Source organism: Zeugodacus cucurbitae, chromosome 5 (assembly GCF_028554725.1).
Source record: "Zeugodacus cucurbitae isolate PBARC_wt_2022May chromosome 5, idZeuCucr1.2, whole genome shotgun sequence".
Taxonomy (NCBI): domain Eukaryota; kingdom Metazoa; phylum Arthropoda; class Insecta; order Diptera; family Tephritidae; genus Zeugodacus; species Zeugodacus cucurbitae.
Genome location: NC_071670.1, coordinates 56,799,030 through 56,821,651, shown reverse-complemented (window position 1 = coordinate 56,821,651; position 22,622 = coordinate 56,799,030). Strand labels below are relative to the sequence as shown.

The window sequence follows — 22,622 nt, the reverse complement described above, 5'->3', positions numbered from 1 at the left end:
AATGTTCGGTTACACCCGAAGTTAGGTCTTCCTTACTTATTTCATTTTCGATCATGCGGCGAAAAAAAAAATAAACAGCAACAAAAAATGGAAATTTTTATTCGCAGTTTTAGTTATCTCTAAAATAAATAATAATACTTCGTAATTATAATATATAAGGTGTTTGTTTTAGAAACATGAAATTTAGAAAAAATTTTCAACATTGAAAAAAAAAGAGATGCTACAAATTCAGCTTAACAAGATATTGATAATTTCACTAAATTCTCTGCTCTTTCAAATAAAATAAAAAAAAATCCGAAAAACACCCTTTTATTTGTTGAAATATTTTTAAAAAATTTCCTCACACTAATCAAATAATGAAAAACAGATGAAAGAATAATAATCTCAAATATATACAACTACTCGCTCAACACTGCCCACACCAACCTCTATTTCTCTAGAATCTAGAGTCTAGATCAACCATATCCCACCCGATACTACTACACTCACTACTTTTTTAGCCAAACTGTGATGCCGTGCTTTGCAATTAAATCTTATGCCAAAAACAATGAATAAAATAGCGATAGTTGCACATAAACAAATTTGAAGAAATTTCAAATTTTTTGCATCCACCAAAGCAAAAACAACAAAAAAGATTGTTAAAAATCGCACACTGTACGCTTTCGGGAATTTTCCAGTTCAACGGCTTCCCGAAATGCACCCCAGCACACATTTTAACCTCCCCGCCCCCACCATTCGGTTGGTTTCGGTTTCGCAATGTATTGCAACATGCCACATGTGGTAGCCGTAACATGTCAGCTTAAAATGGCAAAAATAAAAACAAAACATGAAACTGATTGTCCAGCAAAAGAGCATATAAAAATAACAGTAAATGACAATCATTGCCCTGTGGCTGCTGTGCACACATACATACATATATATATGTATATGGAAGCATGTTGCAAGCATGTAAAAAATGTTGCTAGCAAGCATGATGAAAAGCAGTCGAAAATCTGAAACAACAAAAACAAAATGAACGCGCAGACGACAACCAAATTACTCAGCTGTTGAGAGTTTTGATGTGGCACATACCTCCAGAGGCACTACATACATGAGCGCTTGCTTAGCTAATATAGATGATAGCTCTCGTTGTTGTTGTTGTTGTTGTTGTTACTTTTTACCATAGCTTCGTCATGTTATGCCCACCTTTGGCTGTGTGGCGCCAACAACTGCCACGTGATTCATCAACTCAAGCAGTGATGCATGCAACACAACGCGATATTGCTTACAACAAACTTTTACTAGCAACAACAACAACGACAACTCAGCAACATGTAATTTGGCTGGTGACTTAGGTGACTGTTATGTTTTTTAGTGCTGGCAACACACAGATACATATGTTTATATACATTTAGGTGTGCCGGCAAAAGTGACGTTACTTCGTTGCTGCACTAACTTCCTTTGGTATGCATATTTTTTTTTGCATACACTCAACGCAATAACGGTAAGTTTGTAAATTTGCGCTCATGCCAACGCTTATGACAGCTACAACAACAACAACAGCAGTCAGCAATCACCTGTCAAGGCGCTGTGTTGCAACAATTCCCATAGCAACATTGTACAAGCGCGTCTTTTTTGATTACATGCAAGTGGCAGTTTTTGTTGTTGGTAGTGCTGGTGTCGCCAAGTGCAGTGTTTTCATACGTCAGCTGTTGCAAGCATTCATGTCAGCCGCATTGCCACCTGAGCAGCAGCGTTTTTTGGCTGGTGCGCTCGCCACTCTGTTGATTCGCTGGCTTGTCAACTTTGATGCTGCAACAGCGAAGTCGCGTGGCAGGAACTCATGTGTGTGTTTCTGTCAGCGAGAGTGAATTAATGTTGCAAACAAATGTAATATAACTCTACTCTTGCAAGCCAAGCCGAAATGCTAGTGAAGTTGTAGAAAAAAATAAATGTGTATGCAAAGCAATTTGCAATTATAAAATGTTGCTGAGCTTGAAAAAAAATAAAGAAATTAAAATTAAAATAAATTAAATTTGCCCGTGTAAACATGTAAGGCAGAATTTTAATCAAAAATCGCCTACGCTTATAAAGCAGTTTTACTGGGTCTAAAATTAGATAATATGTTAATATTAGGGATGTTCTAAATTTTAGGTTTTATATTTTTCCAAATTTTAATTGCAAACAGTAGTTTCTATATAAATACAGAACTACATGAAAAATTATGTCAATAAAATATATTTTAAAAAATATTTAATAACAACCCTAATGTGAAAAACATTGGTGAAATTTAAAAAAAATCCGTACTTGAATATCGTGAGAAGGTTCATTTTATGAAATTTAATCATTTTCATTTCATAAATACGTTTTAGTTATCGAAACTGAAAATTTAGAACAACCCTAATGAGTTAAAAGTTTCATACTTTAGAATATTTAAAAATGTTGCTAGGCTTGAACCTTATAACGATACTTTCAACATAAACCATATAAATAATGGCGATAATTGATGTGTGAGAGAGAAAGAGAGAGGGAGTGGGAGAGAGAGAGGCAAAAACTAAAGACTAACTGTAAATATGGAAATTAAATCTTCCGATCTATGTAGAGGACGGTAACTGCCATCTTCAGACAAGACTTATAAAAATCGAGGTATTGATCCCTAAGTACAACGCTGAAGAGAACTTTGTAGTGCTTAGGTCTAAAAGTAACATCAATATTATTGTAACTATATCTGCCGAAGCAAGATCAGATCATATACACAAATGGAATTCTGCCAGCTGGCTGTATATCTATCGAAGTTGTCTATCTACATTCAGATCTCAGAACTAACCGTACCTTAACAGCTTCTTTTTAAACACCTTCATAGAAAAGAGACTGAGTGAGTGGGTGAAAATAAAGAAATAAAATCGACGTTCGCGGTACGGAGTATATATTTTCCTAAAACCCTTAGATCCTACACAGTTTTTATGTCCTAGATTGAGATCTCAGATATATACTGCACTGAAACACCCTCTTTTGGAACATATAGTTCTGTGGGAAAAGAGAGAAGGAGTAAATGGAAAAAATCTGCCATGTTAGGGTTCCAATAACTTTCTCTTGAAGCCTAACACCCTCAAGAGCTTTTTGTACCACATACTATAATACATTCGGCTATAATCGCTTAAAGCGGTTCCTACGCCAAATATATATATATATATATACTATAATACATTTTATCCACGAACGTTGAAATAACATTTTTGAAGATCTCAGAACTATCTGTATCTAAACACCTTCTTTTTGGAACCTTCTTTTTAAACATCTTCATAGAAAAGAGACTGAGTGAGTGGGTGAAAAGAAAGAAATTAAATCGATGTTCGCGGTACAGAGTATATATTTTCCTAAAACCCTTAGATCATACACAGCTTTTTTGTACCACATACTATAATACATTTTATCCACGAACCATGAAATAACATTTTTGAAGATCATATGAGATTGACTAACAGTAAGATCACTAAACTGTTACGACTTGGATAAGCCGACGGCAATTTCTAGTAGTTTTGGGATAGCAATACCGTCCAAGATCCCAACAGGTTTGGCGCAACATGGATTGTGGGATTATTATGGGAAACCTTAGGCTTTATAGAGTCACTTGGCAGGTGTTGGCAAGTGTTCATGCATTAAGTTTTAATAAAACCTGCTTTTTCGGATATAAAACCGAATCGCTTCCGGAAAAAGGAAGTTACGATAATAAAACTGATGAATTACCTCAAGATATGAAAAACTCAAGGATTTCTATACCAAAGCACCTGGTCTGCCCGAGTACTAAATGACATATCCTTAATAGCAGACACAATAAATCAGCAGTTGTCGCTGCAAAAATAGTTCCGATCGCGTAAATTAACAGCGAAAAGCTCACACCCATACACCGCCACGAGCCGAGAGATGAGAACAAAGCACCAGTTGAGTCCGTTGAAAACCGTGACAGCAGAAAATTTTAATGCAGAAAACATATTTTTTTACACTTTTCAGCCGAATTGTGTATATGCCACGGAGGCATAAATCTGTTAGGCTCAGCAGGTGTCAGGATGCGTGTCAAGCGGCCGTGAAATAAGCGCAGGGCAACAGCTGCAGGTGGTAATGCTGCCGGCACTGATTACGACAACGACAATTATTAAGCTGTATGCTCACTATTGTTGTTGTTGACTGGATAATGGCGGCGTTGTTTTCGGCGGTGTTGGCGGCCGTTAAAATGTGTGCAAAACATGCACAGCTGCCAAATGAGTGGCATATACTTAAACATATGTGTGTGTGTGTATGTTGAAAGGATAACGCAGCCTTCGCGAGAGTGCGTGAGTATGTGAGTGTGTGTGTGTATGTGTGTCAGCGGGGGAGTATGTGTACATTGTGCGTGATTTTTTCGCTACGTTTGCGAAAATTAATGAGAAAATGCCGAGCAAATAACAAAAGTCATGCGGTGGCGGTGCTTACCGCTACCCGTTCACCGCTCTGCAACATCAGTGAGCAGTTGTAAGCGAACACACATACACACACATGCACCAATACTTATGTAAAGTGCAAATAAGCAAACAATATTGTGCTTATAAATAATATATTATATATGTATGCCTGCCTCTGCGCTTGCTGGCCTTCATTTGTGCGTTCTTGGGTACGCAGCTGCCTCTGTGGCGGCCGCAACAATTGCCAACTCGTTCAAAAAGTGACAATAACATAAATGGGCGCGCTCAACACAAAAAAAAAAAAACGCGAAAAAACTGCAGAATAAATGCATAAAAAAATTAAAAGTGAAAAAAGGGGAGAAAAAACACCGTCGTGGCGTTGACAATGGCAGGATGCGGAAGGGCGCATACGCAGGCGTATGCAAATATTACGGTTTCACCGACGCTTGTGTGTATGAGTGCATGTGCCACTGTTATAATAATTTAAAAATGAAATGATTATGCGCTGCGGCAGGAAAGCACAAGAAAATGAAATAAAGCGAAAAAAGAATACGCAACAAGAAATGTGAAAATGAAAACGACGCAGAAAATGAAGTGTGGCAGCAAATAAAATGGCAACAGGCGCAATTATTGTAATGTGGCGAGTGTGAATGGCGCGCAAATGCGCCAAAGCTTATTTAAATACACGCATGTGCACGCACACACATTGGGAATATTGCGTGAAAATTTAAATAAAATGTAATGAATATGGCGGCTGCCACACGCCTATGCAAAAAACGCCAACTGATAGATACCATTGATATCCACAATGCGGTGGTTTTTGAAAAAATGCGACTTTTCTTCGTTTATGAGTCGGTTGATGAGTTGTGTGGTCGAACCTAAAGCGCTTAAAAAAATATTTTTGTTACAAAATACATTTTTTAACCTTGAATTTCAATATAAAAACCGTTGTCTGCTAGTGATAAAGCTACGCGGTGTTAAATTTATGCAGTTGAGTGTTGAATTTATTGCGCAGCTTTTAAGCTGTTGACAGGATATTTGTATTAAGTGCGCTCATTTTTATATTTTTTTTTTTCAAAAATATTATATGAAACTAAAGCAAATGGCACAAGGACGTTTAATTGCAAGGCATTGCAGTTTAATTTAGTCTTAAATGCTTTTTTTGTAGGGAAACCCCATACCGAACTCAAAGTGAAATCCCACATAAGAATTTAAGGATTATTTATATTTGATAATTATGCTGGGAGCTCCAGCAGGGACAATTAATATTTTTGAATAACTCTAAATTTAATTTTCGTCATCCAACCACTATAAACCTTATGGACTTTTCGCACAGCCAAATTAATTGATCAAATAAAATTTTAATTGAGAAACCAGTTTTTGCTCTTCGCACTTCCGGCTACTTGATAATCGATCAGCTGTTATAAATTTTTGTTTTTGCTTTTCATAAGAAGTTGCTCAGTTTCATCAGCTGATTGCTATTTTATTATCTATATCCTGTAGCGACATCTACCGTCGAGCAGCGTGAACAACTACTCGTAGACAAAGAACGTGACCTACAACTATCTTATACATATATATACATATATAATTACAAATACGTTCCTTGTCGCAGAGTTGCATTGAAACATCATTTCATAAAATTGTGTCTTGTGTCTTTCATAGCACTAACTATTCCCGATTGCGTTCACGAATAATTTTAAAAACTTCTAAGATAGTTGTAGGTACATTTTAAATAATAAATTATGTATAGTATCTAGAAATTTGGAATAACATGACTTATATTCTGGTAACTTTCAAATGGGGACTCTTACCAGATGTCCGCCGATGACAGATCCACATAGTCAATATCATTGAATAAATTTGCTTTGATTTATGGGATGTTTATTTATTCAAAGGAATATAGGGAAGACTATGAAATACTAGACTATCTAGAATTTGTGTTACATTTGGATAGCTCCGAGTGTTATTATAATTCATAGCGATGGAAATATGCTTTTTAGAAAATATATAATGAAAATTTTCACGAAGCAGTAATAAATTGAATTTCCCCGGAGTTGTTCCAGCTTTTGGAGCTCACCCTGGTCTCCCCCATAATCAATAGTAACTTAAGGGGGTCAACCCATGTGATGGGCTCAGAATTTTTTTTTTATCATAAATTGATTTTTTAAAATGTCTAGAATACGATTTTTAGAAATTTGAAATTGTCGTAGAAAAATTTTTTTTAAATCACGAACAGTCAATTGGGATGATCCCCTAATAAATTTATACAAAAATGGAAATGATTTTGAAACTGAAATATTTTTCAATACATACATACCTTATATTTCTATTGTTTGGATTGAATTCCTTTTGGAACACGGTGTGTTCTTGCATGAAATACTCTGAAAATACAAAAGCAAAAAATATATATAATTAATGAATAAAATAAAAAAATATCTTTTGTTATGTTGGTTGTCTTTAGGACAGTACGATTCGACGACAGTGGGATCGAGAATATAATAAGTTTCGAATGGCTTACTCTGAAAGTCGCTTAAAGAAATCTCAATCTGCTTTTTTCTCTTATTTTCAACAAACTGCTATATTTATTTACAGATATAACCCTGAAAATTCACCGAACTTAACGGAGCAGCTGAAATTTTGCAATCTCGCAAAATATTGGCGCGAATATTATACACCATTTATGTATGATATATACACAATAAACATAAGAGCATAACATTAAGAATGGAGAGTATATAAACAAAGCGAAAGACGCTTCAACTCCATCAGCCTGGTCCCAGAATTATGGCACCCTTTGGATATCTACTTCAATGCGAAGCAGTGCGAGCAGATGTTGCAGATATGTAGATGAAGGCATTCAAAATACAAACACACACAAATACATATTTATCAGTTTCCCATTGAAGTCCTTCAAGAAGTCCAAAAAAAAATTACCAAAATTCTTCCAAAGAGGGTGTATACCAAGTAATTACAGCTTTTGCGTCGGACGCTTGATATTCCCGGCAATTTCCCTGTTTTTTGTTTCAACTTCACATGTGTTTGTTTATATTCGTTGTTGTTGTTGTTGTTTACTTTCTTCTTCTGCTTCGCTGCTGCTTTGAGCAGCTGTCGCTTGACACTCGAATTTCATGGCGCGCAACTCAAGTGGAAAAGTTGCGACCGGCGTCAGCGAGTAACACAAAATTTGAAGCAAGCAACAACAACAAACACAAGACAAAAAGGCGTGCTCCGAGTAGTTGGTTGAATGCCAAAAAGTGTCCTGTTGCAACAAATTTCATACACTAATTGTTAGATTGGTGTACATGGCAAATGTTAAAGTTATTTGTTGTTGTTGTTTTTATTGTGGTTGCCATGCCACGCTTGTTGATCGGCATTGTTTCTTGATTCTTGATCGTTGTTTGTCGGCGGTTAGCAGTCGATTGTCGACTGGTGGTTGTTTATTTTTTGTTTTATTTTTTTTGGTGAGAAGCAAGTGACATTAGTGGGGGTGTGAAGGCACACATATATGTATATATATACTTGCTTACAAGTGTGTGTTTTACTCGTGTGAAAGCATACATATGGGCGCGCGAGCGTTCGTATACATTTATTTTACTGTTATATTTATTTTCATTGTTATAGCCATGCAATTATGCATACACAATAATGAGTCCACCAACGAAACATTAAGCAACAATTCATTCTAACAACAACAAACAACAATAAAAGTGAGTTTTAAAAGATTTTCAAGCAAAAACGTTTACTTTTTCGTTTCTGTAGCACACATGCTGCTGCATAAATTATTCAACTCGTCGTCTGCAGGAAATGCACGCGACCAAAAGAACACGCATGCAACGTAAGCGCTTGTAAAATCAAGGTCTCATGTGAGGTCAAGTGAGAGTGAGCAGATACATTTAAACACTTTTTATGCGCGCATTTTTGCTTGAAAATGGCGAGAGACCAGCAGCTGATTCAATAAATGCACGTTTCGCCGAAGATGAGATTTTTAGTACATAACCAGTAGGAAAATTTTTGATTTTATTCACTTAGATTTCTTCAATTGTTGAAAAATATGACTTAAACAAACTCACATACTCCATTAATATACTAGTTAGCGACAAAAATGAACTCTGACCTCGATTCTAGTACATACCCTGTAGGAAATTTTAATTTTTTTACTCATATTTGTAAAATTGTTAAACATTTTCGGCTAAAGAGACTAATACAATGTTTTAAGACTTTAGTCGATGACAGAGACCAAGTCTGACATCCAATTTAGTACATACCCTGTAGGAAAAATTAAAATTTTTGTTCATGTAGATTTCTAAAATTATTTAAAAATCTCAATTCCTACATAATCGTCTATTTGAGGCATCATCTTATACTCTCCAACTTCCTCGACCAATAAACCTTTAAGAAATACTGCAAAAACACGTCCAAAACGTTAACCAAGTTCCAAAAGCGAACCTCTAAAACGTAAAGAGAGTTATTCATCATAAGCAACAAAGTTAGAACTGTATAATTAATGAACAGTCTATGATAAGACACGCTTTTGTGTCCTCAGTACGCTTTCCGTTCCACAAGTTCAACTCCACAGAAAGCATTTACCCGCTACGACTGTCACCATTTTCATGGTTTAATGGCGACTAAACGTATGTGAGCTAACAATGAGACAACATATGTACTCTGCATATATTAATGACTACAAACCCCATATCCTTATATGTACACGTATATCCACCAGTCCGTGCTCATAGGTGTTCAGGCAAGTAGTTTAAATGGCGCACACATTTGGCGTTTTTGGGGCTCAAAGTCACAGCTGTTTGTGGCGCTAAGTGCCGAAACGTTGCTAGCTTTTGTTCGGTTAACCAGCGGTGCTCAAAAGCATTTATTTAAAGGAATGGCTTTACAAATGCCGGCCTAGACATTTTGAGAATGTGAAAATAATTTACTTTTAGCAAAGTGCGGACTTGGGTTTGGCGGAGCATCATAAATGGTGTTTCCCTTTTTGGGAAGTGCTCACAAATATACAAATATAAATGGGAGACTCCTAAAATTGAGCAAACGTTGATAGTGGAATGCTCCGCTGAGATAAATTGTGTGCAAAAGCTTTTAGAGGTATATGAACTTCATAAATTAACTCGAGTGTAGCAGGTAAGTTATAGCCTGAATATGCCAGAAGTCAATAATTACACGCTGTTTCAATGTTAGGCATATTAAAGTAATGGAGAGTATACAGAAGTATAATTTTAGCAAATACTGTAATTTATATATTAAATAAATACCAAAGGACAACTGAATATGCTTAGAATACACTGTTTCACTTCAGTATTTATTCGAGTATCAGATCAGGCGAGAATTAGTCTAATATTGCAACAGGTTTTATACACTTTTTATTCCATTAGCCGGTTGAGAAGCTCAAAAGCTTGTTTTTAATCGAATGAAATGTTAAAGCTACACTGCAATTATGCTTTTAAATGTGCCGAATACAGATGTGGTAAGTTTAACTCGATGGTTAAGCATAGTTTGGTCTACGAATATCATCTGGAGCTAAAATTATTGGACATATTCTCTCGGAAAATACAGTTTAACGGGATATTATTTTAATTTTCAAGCTTTTTTCGACCAGTTTACATATTGTTTATTGTTTGGTCCTTTCCGATTGCTTAGTTTTCTACCTTAAGGCACGTTGTGTCTTTTTAAACTCCTTGGGAATGGATATTATACTGTTTAAGATAGGCTCTCTATCTTACATTTCAGTCTTTGGTTACTTATACCAGTCAGTTTAATTTATACCACTTGTTTGTTCTATTCGCTACTCGTCTAAGTGAGCTAATATCAATGAGGACTGATTTCGGTTCTCACTACTTGCTCTAAAATACTTTCGAAATTTCTGACATGATATTTTGACTACATCAGACCCTTATAATGTCTTCCAATTCATATTTTTTTAATCTCCCAATAAAAATGTTATGCGTTACAAGAGAAGCAGCTCATTAGATAGCGCAGTAAATTACATGGCACAAAAGGGTGTGTCGCGTGAAATTGAAATGTAAACATATACTTATAATTTACATGCATGGAATTTCATTCCCTTCACTGCTCTTGTTGCAATGGCAACAAATAAAGCCATATGCCACAAAACAATTACTTACATTAACCCCTAAACTCCCTAATATTGATTCACGTTTATTCACTTTTTTATGTTTTTTTATCACTCACTTTGTTTGCCATACAACCCGTAGTACACACACAAAGGAGTAAATCACTTGTTTACCGCAAACAACAACAATAAAAATGTTTCAAAAATTGAAATAAGAACAACCCACTCAATCCAGCTCATTTTGTAAACTAAATAAGAAATTTATCTTCGATGACCACGCCCTGCGCGCGGCCAACGAACTGTGCTAATGTACAAGAGCGCGCTTTGAGCAAAAAAAAAACATAATAATAACCTCCCCCTGCCTAACAGACGAACCTTTATGGCTGCTGCGATTTGCTTTCTTGGATTTCTTGGCTTTAAACTGGAAAGGAAACTATAAATTTTGCCAAGCGTTGCCTGCATGCCACATGAATACACACATATCTACATATGTATATGTTCGTGTGAGTGTGTGTATTTATTCATAATATGCACGATCTTGCTTTCGATTTATTACGCTCATAAAAATTGCAACGTGGAAAAGCACACAAATCCCTACAATACACGAAACATACATACCCCCACACACACACGCATACACAGACATATTATTTTATGCAGACGACAAACCAAACACTGAACTCTATAGATTGAATATAGGAAGACTGTGTTATTTGAAGTCACAGTTCAGACGACTGCAGAACGAGGGGCCACCTTAAACACAATAGCTTGAGACATGTGCCTGATAAGGTAAGTTAGTTTATAGTATGTAGTATAACTTGTTGGTTTTGTGTGGTGTGTTGGAAATAACGGTTCATACTCTAACCACACACCGTGACTGCAAAAGCCATTCAAAAGTAAACGTTGACTCCTTCGCGCAATATCTAACCTAATGCGTATCAATTTGGTTTTATTGTGGATTTGATGTGTTTGTGTGTGTGTGTGGGAGAGGTTGTGGGTTGTTATTTTATACCACATTTACCGTGCGCAAAACAAACGTGCCGAAGCTGTTGGAGAGTGTGGCTTCAAAATAAATACAATGAAGTAGAAGAAATGCCGTTATCGGGAAATTTATTTTTAACAGACGCACTGAATATAGTACATAATAAGAAAACAATTCATATATATAGTACATATGTGGTTTCTTATAAAGAAATTTGTCTCAAGATGTTTTTTGCTCATTTCTAAAAACAAATATTAAATATATACTTCCTTTAAGCAGAAGCTTTTAAAAGAAATGTCATTAAATTTTAACAAAAAAAAATTTTTTTTAAATTATTCTCGATATCGATATAAAATACTGAGGCTGATAGAAATGATTCAAATTCGATAGAAAACGATCAGTTTGGACTCCTTTTCTGCGAACATTTTCTTGAATATATGTTTGCTATACTTACGATATTTTTGATTGGTTGAAAAGTGTCAATTTGGCATTAAAAACGACAATTTTTTTACCTAACATTTTTTTCAGAACTTTTCAAAATTTTTGTAAAATAAAAATCTTAAAATATAGCTGGAAATATACCTTGTTATGTCCAAAAACCCTCGAAACTTTCAATCGAATACTTTCTTAAAAAAAAAAAATCACGAAAATCGCATAATTTTTCTGGTGTAGCCCCTTAAGACCTCCCCAAAGCAATAAGTCCTTTGACATGCATGGGTTTTTTTTGGGATCACTTGAGCAATTGTTCACGATTGGTTGAATCTCGAACTTCTGTCCCCACGTTCTCTTCACTCGACAAATCGACAGAGCATAAATAAATGAATAATCCGCTAGATGTCGCTTTGCATTGAATCGTCATTAAATGGTCTGGAATCTGTTCGGCACATCTACGAATTCAATTCTAACTGTTATTTTTTTCAACATAATTATTATTCGAGAAGTCTTAAAAACATTAATAAATCAAATTCATTAATAAGTGAGTTCGTATATTTGTACATATCGTAATACTTCGTAATTCGGACGACCGATCCAAAATATTTCTAATGAAATACAGATACTGAGATGAAGACAGAAATTTTCTGACAAAAAAAAAACCATATAAAAATCACTTTCAATTCTTAATGACAAGTATGCAATGAGATCTATATTTGCTGGAATGCCGCTTCCAATTCGAGTTAATAGAATATAGTATCCTTTTAAGTTGGACGTCTGTTAAAATGCTTCCATGTTAGGTGTGGTGATAATTGCATTGCAGATCGTAAAGGAAGCTAACATTTGACGAAAATGTGTTTTGAAATGGAAATCTCAAATACCAGAAAATTAATTGTTTCAAATTCTGGTCGCTGATTGAACATTCAGTTGTTAGAGTTTCATAATTTAATAATTTTTATTCATTTGTTAAAGATTCTTATGAATATATAGTTTTATGGTAGCTGGAGACCTTTTCAGACAGGGGTTCGGACCAATTAGGTTCATTTAAAGATATCTACAAATTTTTTCTATAATGACAAATTTCTATGGTATCAGTAATTGATGTATAGAATTTCAATACTTATGAGGAAAACTAACAACCCCACTCTGACAGCTTGCACTCAAAAAAAAAATGCTTGTATGCTTCTGGAACATACATGGATCGATGATGGAATAAAGTTCTGCTTTTGTAACCATATACACATAGCCTGAATTATGACTTCCTTCTCCGCATTTCTTTCCATGCAACCACCCCCAAACTGGCGCCACATCTAACGCAACGCATAACGGCGAGGCGAGTTAATTTCATGTTTCAATAGTCCATCATTTGTGAGGGTGGAAATTTCCATACAAAATTATGCAGTTGGCCAGGGAAATGAAATGAAATGCTATGAAATCGAAGTGGGTAACAGAATAAATGTGGGAGACGGGGCACAAACAAGTGCAATACAAACCAACACCCCGCCGCATAACCGAAAGTCTTTTGCAGAGTAAGGGATATCCTTTGTTATTGTTGTTGTTTTTCTGCGCTTTGTTGTGCCCTGTAACTGTCATGCCATTTTGGCCTTTCGCCAAACGCATGAGAACGCTGCAACAACAGCAGCAATTTGTTGTTGCAAGAGCGCGCGGCATTGCTGTTGTTGACAGGAAGAGGGGTGACCGGCAATGATTTTAACTCTGTGAAGGGTGTATGGCCATGGTGGTGGTGGAAGTGGGGGTGCTGCTGATCGTGATGATGTCTATGGCAGTTGAGGCTGAGGTGCTCTTAATATGCATTTGTTCTGTTTGATGGTCCTGCCGACGGCTTATCTGCCACATATGCCGCATAAATTACAGCAATTGCCACAGGGTTGATTTTTGCATTACTTTTATTGTATTTGTTGTTGTTGTTGCAATTCAATTTTTTGCGTACAGGCACTTCAACTGTTTGCAGCTTGCTTTCCCAATTGATGATTTTCAGCTGTTATACGGCGCAAATGCCGACAAACGTGCGCTCTACCACCCCTCACGTCGCTTCTACTCTTCAGACATTTTAATGGCTACAGACTGCAACGCATGTTGTTTATTAATCTCAAACTCGTTAACTCAATAGACACTGAAACCTTTTATACACAAAAAAACATATTATCGCAAGAAATAATGAAAAGCAGAAAATCCAATTCAAGTGCGCAGATTTCATATTTTTTTCTGATTTGCTTTTCTTGCTATTGAATGAATGGCAACGACTCATACGCATTTGCGCGTGCCACGAAAAAATGCAAAAGCAAAGCGCTAATAATTGAAATTGAAATCTTATAAAGCAATCTGTAGATAAAAATTGAAATGGCGCGCCGCAAAAATTACAATGCAACAGCAACAACAACTCGTACAACAACAAGGGAGCATTCATTCATCAACTCATCAGTTCAACTGCTGACTCTGTGTGGCCTTTATCCATGTCTATATGGCTTGCGCATCCGAAGCGCCGTCAAAACACACTATACTCGAGTGCGAAGCTACGCGGAAAAAAAATAGAAAAAACAATATGCGCTAAATTCGCATTTATTCAAATAAACATCTGAAAAAGTCAAACGAAATGACAAGCGAGACAGCGCCTTGAGTGCGCGCAACATCAGCACTTGCGGCAACGCTTACTGTAGCAGCCAGCAGTGTGAGCGCTTGACTCGAGTGTTTTGACAAATTTTTTCGTAGAAATAAACAACTCTGCGTGAATTTCGGTTTGACTTTTCACCACATCAATTTGCGCGCTGCCATAGCTCTTGAGTCTAGACTTGTGTCATTTTTGCTTTCATAATTGTGTATATCACTTCAGTTGGATTTAAAGCTATTTGTTTGCACTCCAGTGCAAAGTGTCAACTCAAGCGTTTAGCTGTGCAGGTATTCATGCATTTTTTGCAGGAAGAATAATTTAGGAATATTCTGCGGGTACAGAAGAAACATACACATGTACGCTGTGTTTGAGAGGTGAGTCTTTGATGCAGTTACAAGTGGAATAGTATGCTATGATAAGTAATAGCTCCCTGTTACAGTCAAAAACACAATACAACTTTTTCGGAACTAGTTAACAACTAGTTTCACATCTACTCCATAAGTAACTAGTTACTCACTAGTTTACTCATTATGAAACTTTCAAGTAAAATGTTAAATTTTACTCACATTTTTTCCCGTTCTATACCAATTTGAGACTATTTTCCATTAAATTTATTTATCTTTGAAATAAAGAACTTTTGACTCAAAAGTCAGTGACTACACTTAACAATTTTCAATATCTCTCATTAACGATTCCGCAAAATTTTTATCTGAAATAAACTACAAATTATTTCTACAATACTTTAAAGCCATTCTACAGGTCTTCCGTTTTTTCAATACTCCACAGCGCACTTAATAAAATTTAATTTGTTCAGCGCTGTTTAATTAGTTATTTTATTAATTGCATTGCCATTCATTTTGTAGTCTTTTCAGTGCCTTTTGTTTACACTTTTTATGCTTTTGAGCATTTCAATATTATTTACCATATTTTTTACATTATTTTGTATTTGTTTTTTACTTTTTGCCATTACATATTATATTGTTTACGCGTAAAGCGTTCCCTTGGCTTCGTAAAACTGTTTATGTTTATTTAATAGCAATTTAATTAAATCTCTTTAAATTGTATCGACTTTTTAATTGCATAGGCTTTGTTTTCCACTACATGCTGCTGTATTCAAAATATTATTACATTGTATAAAATGAAATCCCAGTGCATATATAATATTGTAAATTTATTAAACAAAAAAAATTTTATATACAGCATTTAATTAGTACGGTGTCGAGGTAGCTTTTATGTTGAGAAAAATATAGATTTTCATTCATATATATGCGGTTTTCACAGTTTTAACAGCAATTTTTATTGTAAACCTTTACTAAACCTAAATCCTCTTGCTCTCTTTGCATTATCGATGATGAGCTTTATCAAACTTGGAAGTCTAAAATCTACATTCGCTCAGTCCAATAACGGCTTGAGCGTAAGTATCAAGATGAACGAAGTTCGTAAAGCCCCTTTTTGGCTGTCTATCTTAAGTTATTTTGGTCGAAAAACCTATCGCCAATGTCTCCTACATGACCTTTGTAAAGTAGAAATAAATTTTGGCAACTTTTTACGAGGTTCTGAAAGGCAAGAGAGTTCGTTGAGCGTCGGCATTCAGTTTTAGACCTATCAACAACGGCAAAAAATACATATTTTGGTCTTTCCAACTTCACTTCTGAATTGAGATCATTGGACAGATCTTTATGTTTTAAGAACGCTGTAATAGTATGAAAATTAATATTAAAATTGGAGGCTATTAATACCTCTAAGTCGAAGGAATTAATTCTTTTGAACTATGGTTCTCTAGATATAAAAATATTCAGTTTCATGATTTTTATTTTGCCAAAACAAGTTTTTGGATAATTTTAGTTTACTCTTTACATATAAAGCCTTTTCTATAATTTTCAAAGCAATCTATCGAGGCGTACTCGAGTTAGTATATATAGGTGAAAGTCTCAACTGAGCATAGAACACAATATTTTCTTACAACTGTGCTAATAATGACAATGAGTGTTTGAAAATCGCTTTACAATGTTACAGTGCACAATTTAGGAATATCATTTATCAAAAAGTAAAAATAAAAAAAAAAAATGTTTACCAATCCCACCGCAACAACCCCTAATGCGTTTACAACAATTATAATATTAAGAAATTGGTTTGGGTTACCTTACAATGACTATTAATGATGCCTCTCGACGTAAACGCCATTATAGTGGCACCCTTATGGGCAAACAACAAAAGAAAACATGCTTCAAGAAAATCACACGAAGTAAAGTAATTAAAGTGGCATTGTTCACTGCTCACAAGGTATTTTTTTCGCCTTCATCGCTGGCGAGTGTGTTTTGGACAGCAATTATTTGAGAATTTGCGATTTACTCGTTTAGATGTTCGCTTGAATTCCGCTGCCTCAAAACGCTGTGAAGGAAATGTACAGCATAAATAAACTAACAACAACAATAATGATGCTGCCAAATAAAGCAGCAATGGCCAACAAGCAAATCGGCCGAATACAACGCAATACAACAACAACTGTAGTACCAAAAACGAAATGGCCGAATTGACTGAACTTAACCGCGGAAATGGCCAAACAAAGATTGTCACAGGCAGATAAATGCAAACACACACACACACACATAGACAGTCACATTAATGGCGGCACAATAGCGCAGCTGTTGGTAAAATGTTGTTGTTATTGTTATTTGAATGAGCTGCATTTTGGACAGACAGGAAAGCGCGCAGATAAGTGAAAATTCTGCGCCGTCGTGCACATTTTCCAACCAACCAACAACAATAAGAACAACAACAACAATTATGCGCATTTATAGCGCAGATGATATCTACATATGTATATATGTATGTGAGTGTGTCTCAGCGGCGTGCTTGCACAATTTCGGAGCAGAGGGCGGAAGGTAAACACAGTCAGGAAGACAGTTTAGCTTATTTCTATGCATGTGTGTGTGCTTGTATGCAGCCAGGTAGAGCTACTGACATGACTGGCCTTTTACCAGCGATGCACTCCACCGATAATGGCTTGCTGTGAATTTGGAACAATTGTATCGCAGGCGTCGCCACAACGCACCAAATGTATTTACGGGCATTCTAACATACATACATATATATGTATGTATGTGTGTATGTAAGCGTGTGTGTGTGTGCTCAAATTTGTGCAGCCAAAACATTTATTTTCATGAAAGCTAGTAAATTATGCCATTCCGAAATTTCGTCTATGGCAATAATTCAAATTCAGGTCGTAGACCTACAAGCATACCTATTGTCATAGACATAGGAACACACATAGTTAGATATCCATAAGCAGAGTCATAGAATGTCAGGCGAGCGCACAAAAATGCATTTGATTATGAAGCAGCGCGCTTGAATGTATTTGTATGTATGTATGCATATATTAATATAATATGTTATAGACTATATTCTGTTGCTTCCGTGAGAATAATATATTTTCCATATAATCAAAATTTATTAAATAATTTCCATTGTACAGCAGTTTCGTGGAGTTGCAGTGCTTTTCAGCCGAAATCGAATTTTCGGCATGCGCTAGGGAAGCTTTACGCATACATACATTTGCAACATGGAATTTGAATATTCATAGCTTAGTGCCTAGTAGAAGCCGGAAAATGGCGCAGATTTTGAGAGCTTTATCAAAATTTAATTATGAATGCATTGGAAGTAGGAGATTTAGCTTTCATAAAATGCAACGATGTAATACAAAAACATATATGTATGTAGGTACATATTTATATTATTGTTGGCTCTGGCAGCATCAGTCATTATTCAAATGATAAATTTCTACGAATCCTTCTCATTCTGAGATTTTATTGTATGAGGGCATTATACAATTAATTACTAGAAATGTGTCTAGTATTTTGCGTGGTTAAGTAGTTTAATAGTTGTATATTAATAATTAAAACTGTTAGTAATACAATATTTATAGAATATGCCTCTTCTCTACAAATAAATTAAGGATTATATTCAATTACATAAACTCATTATTAGTAATCATTACGGAGATTTTGAGCAATTAGATTGTAAATCTTTGAACCGCATATTAACTAATAAATTCAAGTAGAGATCAAAGCATGAAGAGTGAGAAAATCATGAACCTAGCTATTATAAAATATAGAGTGGAACTTCTCTACAATCGTATCGCCACAATCCAAAAAAAAACTTCGAGTTACAGAATTTTCATTAAAACATAAACTTTTTCAAAAAGCTGTAAACTATAGATTTATACACAGTTTTATTTATTTAACGATCCATAAGTGTAATATCTTATTTTTTGTTCGCCTACATACGACATAGGGACTACTTTAAATAAAATTAAATTCTGCCTCGATAGTAAAATTTTAAATTTTGTATTATGCCTTGGTCGAAAAGTTTGATTTATGGAAGGAAATTGTTATGAAATTTTACTTCTATTGGCAATTCAAAAGTTAGAGTTATAGAGATCTTCAACAAAGCAAACAAATCAAAAAATAAGTTTCGGGCAGTGTAGTTATTCTGAATCCTAATGGAAAAAAATTTAATAAATCTTTCGAACACTTGTTGGAAAAATATTTTAAATTTCGAATTTTTAAAAAATTATTTTGGATTAAAAAAATGTTTTGCACAGATATGGTTCTTGCAATGTGTTTAAAATTTCGCTGTTCTAGATCAACACAGCAATAAAACAAAGATCTCTGTTCAATCCAATACTATAATACTATGCACATATAAATTTATGAAGATAAAAAAAAGAATAGACAACAAAAAAAAAGAAATCAAAAACAAAATTTAAAATTTTTCAGACAAAAACATAACATTTCACCGACCAATTAAATTAATTTAGATAACTAACTAAAAAGGTCTATTTATGAAATCGATATACAAAGAAGTTCTACAAGCCCAATGCCCACAGAATGGTATTCTCATGAGAGGTAGATTAATGCAGTGGAACTTCTTTATGCAATCCATAAGTGCAATATCTTATTTTTTTTCGCCTCCGTACGATATAGAGAGACTCTTTTATGATTCTGTCTCGATACTAAAATTTTTCGATTTATGGAAGAAAATTTGTACATATTAAATTTGACAAATGACAATTCAAGGGTTCGAGTTATGGAGAACTTCGAGTTATAGAGAGACTTTTTGTCGAAATCAAAAACATATTTTTTACTTTCAAAATCTTTCTTTTAAGTAATTAAATTAATTCAAGAGTAAGTAAGAAGGAAATAATGCAAAAACTGGAATTTAATTAGATAAGACTATAATTTAATGGACAAAAGTCAGTTTCAGAAAAAAAAATATAAAAACAGTGCAGGTGGCAACCCTCTACAAATGATAATACTGCCATAAACATAAGTATGTACATAAGAACTTTGTTTGAAGCAATACAAAATTCTTTGCACCTATTTTTTAACTCATAATTTATTTACAAATGAAACCAGCTGGCAACCCCTGAAAATATTATTTTGATAAAAAGGGGTTTTGAATGTAATATAATTGAAAACTATTTGTACAAAATATTTGTTTGTTAAAAAATTAAAAAAAAAACAGGTGGCAACCTTTTTTACAATATTTCTTTTTTTGTTAAAACCCAAACTATAGACATAAAAGTGAAAGTTGATAATATCGGCTTACAACTTTTTTATTGACATAATAAAAACAGTTCCACTTTATACATAAATTATCAAATAATCTTAAAAATTGTATTACATAAAAACGCATAATGTAAGCCAATTGCCCAAAGCGCTCGGCGCTTATCGAATGCATTATTCACTAATGTATTTCTTTAACAACTTAATTTTCGAAAACAAATTTATATTTCTATAAATAGCATAGCTTTTTATGGACGCTAAGAAAGCATAACAGTAGTAGATTTTATCAATTTTACCGCTCAATTACGGTTGCTTCGAGACCGTTAAACAAATGCAACAAGCAATTTGTTGTTAACGATTGCGCACAATTACAAGCAAGCAAATTTAAATTAATACAATTAAAAACGAAATGGAAAATGTGGAAAAATACAAAAACAAAAATTAATAAATAATAAAAACAACAACAATTTCGACACGTTTATCGCTCAACCAAAAGGGCGTAAAGCAAAATTGAAAATCAATAAATTAAATGCGCAGGGCCGAGCAGCGGTTGGAAATCAATAAATTTATGAACATTACGACACTTGAGAGTGCAGCACACACAAGTATGTATGACAAGATGTATGTGTGCGTGTGTTAAATTTCGGTAAGCTGATATGCCTCAACACATACAAACGCATCGAGTAACTGTAGTGGTAGGTATAAATGTGTGTGTACGTGCGTATAATGGCTGCAGTAATTGACTGAAATTATCAATTACAAGTCCCACAAGTGAGGCATTAACAATTTGCTGCTGTAACGGATTTTTTTATTGCTCGACTGCGACAATTTTTCAATATTTCGTTCATTTCTATTTCATTATTGCAAGACACTCCATTTATCGTATATTGACACTGGGGACAAATTCCAATGTTCACACTGTTTGTCTGACCATCACTGCAATGCAGTTATTTATAAGTGCACGCATATATCTATTCACATGTCATGTCATATTTATTTATACATGAGAATGAATATGAGTATATATGAAAATGCATGTGTGTGTGTTGTTGTTGTTGCACACTCCTCAACAGATACGCATTGATCGTCGTAGGGCAGCTAGCGCATTCTTTGCCGCCGATAAGAGCTAAAGCTAGAGGCGCATAGACATTAAGCGATACATATACATACATACAAACATACATATGCATGTACAGATGTGTGTAAAAAAAGCGCAGCAGCGGCCGCCACGCACTATCTCCACACCACTGAACGCACGAACATATGTGCAAGTCTCCCCTCGCTGACGCAAAAGCTGAGCTGCCGCAGCACTACTGAAGTACAAAATAACAACAACAACAACAAGTGTCGAAAGTGACATGCAGTCAATATTTTCCTTGGAATTCACTAAGTGTCACTTTGCTGACTGTCATCGTTAAATTGATTTTGTCAGTCGTCCCACGACACCCCAATACTCCACCATATGTATGTACAGTAAGAAGAAGACTATGTCTTACCGCAAACACTTAGTGAGCGCTACTAGCAAGCGCCGCGGCACACACACATGCCATAAGGCATTAAATTTTGTTGTTGCGATAAACCTTAAGTACATTTTTGGGGTGTATCTCCAACTCCATAGCTACTAAGTGTAGACTGTTCATATCATGCCGTTATATTATATGTACATATAAATGTGCGCTCGATAAATGTGACCGTTGAAAAAATGCGCTTCAAACATTTGGTGTGAAGTATTTTTTCCACAAAATTCTCAAGCGTGTGTTTGATTTCTTGTTACTGTCTGCGCAAAGGTAAGATTTTATTTTATTATTATACTTTTAATATTTTTTTTTATTTTTTCTTCATACTAGCACGCTTTAGTCACCAAATCTCATTTTATACATTTTTTATTTGATTAGATTTTCATTGTGCGAAATTTTTGTCGAGCTTCTTTTTTGCAATTTTTATTTTTTATTTTCATTTTCTTCTCTTATTTTCACATTTTTTTTTTATTTTTTTTTCTAATTTTTTCGCATTTTATTTTGATATTTTCTTTTTTTTTCGCTTACCTGGCAGCTATCAAACTTGCGCAATTTTCAAACACTTTCGCAAGTATTTTTGCAATTTTCGCTAGTGTCACGTCGGTGTCGGTGTCGCACCTTTGCAACAATTGCTTTTTACCTTACGCTTTCTTCGACAATTCACATTAACTTTTTTTTATTTATTTTTATTTTATAAGCTTCTTTATTGTGTTTGTCGCTTGGCAGTGTGTTTGTTTCTATACTTTCTTCTTTCCAGCTTTTTTGAAATGTGTGAGAATATTAAGACTTTTTTCTCTAATTACAGGGAAAATAAAAGTTATATTTACAGTTTTAATTAAGGTTCAGTTGCACGTTTCAGTTAAAGTTTTACGAAGCGACGTGATTAAAGTGCAGATCAAAGTAAAATAATAATATAAATGACGTAATTGAAGTTGTGGGAAGCCGGAAAATAATCACCAATTTAATCCAACCTTTTCTTAGCTTTTTAACGA

At 34.7% G+C, this 22,622-nt stretch overlaps 1 protein-coding gene across 3 annotated transcripts in view; it reads right to left on the bottom strand.

The window, feature by feature from the left end:
* The window catches only part of LOC105209073 (uncharacterized), a 206,455-nt gene that overhangs the window by 168,097 nt on the left and 15,736 nt on the right, over window positions 1-22,622 (bottom strand). For 2 of the 3 annotated variants that reach the window (XM_054232331.1, XM_054232333.1), the window contains exon 2: window positions 6,739-6,802. The exons of the other annotated variant lie outside the window; for it this stretch is intronic. The gene's annotated coding sequence lies outside the window, so the exon portion shown is untranslated. The remainder of the gene's footprint in view (window positions 1-6,738; window positions 6,803-22,622) is intronic. 3 annotated transcript variants of the gene reach the window in all.